We start from the raw sequence: 1,948 nt of genomic DNA, 5'->3' as shown, positions 1-1,948 counted from the left end.
GTCTGATCAGGAGAGCTCATGGAAGTACTGATACAAAATTCAGGAGGGCAAATGGTGCCGCTACTCTTCAAAATGCAACATGTTAACAATTACTTTTGTTTTCACTCACTACATCACTGTGCATGTTCTACCCTGTCTCTCTAAAGCAATCTTATAAATCATTGAAGAGAATGGTTCTATTTTTGCCTCAAATATCCTAGCCTTGAAATCTCATGAATATTTTCCAAATTAGGTCTTCAGTTTACTAGATCATATGCTTGTCTCCTGGTTCTGTATGTTACAGAGAGTTTCTGTTTAAGAAGAAACAAAAGTCGACTCTGGTTAGTAAGACATGGAAAATAACTCAGGTTTAAGATGTAGAATCATGAAATAGTCTATTCTTTTGTCCTTCTAAGGCTGATTTTCTGCCTGTTTGAGGCCTCACAGGTCTCCACTATGTTTTAAAGAATATCCAGAAATGCAGATGTCGCATGATTTTAAGTTTATTCAGTTACTTAACTATTCCACATCAGGAATATACGATTGGTGTCTACTTTAAATTTTTGCTGTAATTTAAGTCCATGCCTTCTTTTTCTGTTCGTGGTACCTCTGAAAAATAATTCATCACACTTGCCTTGGCAGCACTTGAACTGAAGAACCATTACTTTGCCTCAGCGTTATTGAACAAACTACCACAGTTCCTTCAACTTTTCCTCCAGAGGACAGGTATAACTTAGTCATATATCACCATATTTATGTCCAAAATATTCCATTATTTTCTTTTTGCATTAGGATTTTTGTTGGTGGTGTTAATTCTTGTCTCACAGATCAATGTAAATACAAATTATTTCCTATTTGGCCTTGATTGTCTGTAACCCTTTGCCCTCTGGCAGCAGTTTGGAGAAGGTGCTATGACACTAGCTCTGGCACTACCAGGTTTTCAGGGGCTGTGCTTTAGTCTGTGGTAGAACCACAGGTTTCAGCACAGTGACTGCAGGTTTTCCATCTAAGACTCCAATCTATGCCGCCCAGTAAGTGAGGACACCCCAGAAAAATGCTGAGCCCTGCCAGTGGGCAAATTATTTGTTTCTAGGACTTATGGAATGAGAGATAATATTGTCCTCATTGCACAGAAAACCCCATTCAGCTGCCTTATTGCTACCTGCATGACTGTGGGTAAATCATTAAGCTTCTCTAAGTTTTCTCTCACTTTAAGATGGAGAAGGTGGTTTCCAGACCTCATAGGGAGAAAAGAATTTAAAACTGCATCATGGTACTAAAAAAATGATTAGATGCATAAGCACCATTATGCAAAGAACAACTGCTCTGTAACAAACTCTGCAGAACTGACACTCTTCAGATTATGCACAAAGATCTAGGTACACAAAAGCCTTTTACTGTTTAACTCATAAACAAGTGCATTTGCTCCAGGAACAAATCATAATATGTATAAAAAATACATGCCAGCTTACCTCAAATGAGATTTCCCATACATATTAATTTTACAAAGAATTTATACTGTAGGCATTCCTTATTTTGCAGGATATATTTAGGTACCAAAATCAGGATGCGAAATAAATACAAAAATTGGTTTCTTAGTGTAGCAGCACTTTAAATGTCCATTTCTTGATAACTTACACGAATGGCTCATGCATTTGTCTATTTTGTGGGCAATATGGAAGCCTCAATGCTTTCAATAGGTAGGATTTTTAAACGGTCTGATTTGTAAACTGTGCAAACTATGGCAATTTGCAACTGTAATTATTCCTTAAGTGTAGAGTTTGGCATTTTGTAAAGCAGATAATAGTTCAGATAATGGATTCATTGTTGGGTCTTGTAACTCGAAGAAATAGGCCATTTTCTTTCAGATAAGCAGCTCTGGTTTTCCTGTTTCTTCCTAACGTTCATGACACTACCCATTATTTGGCCCTAAATCCGGTTCCTCACAGCTCTGACATCTTGGGTACGT

The sequence above is a fragment of the Parus major genome, chromosome Z (assembly GCF_001522545.3).
Source record: "Parus major isolate Abel chromosome Z, Parus_major1.1, whole genome shotgun sequence".
In the NCBI taxonomy this organism is placed as follows: Eukaryota; Metazoa; Chordata; class Aves; order Passeriformes; family Paridae; genus Parus; species Parus major.
The sequence above is the reverse complement of the archived record's forward strand: the minus strand, read 5'-3'. Positions refer to the sequence as shown.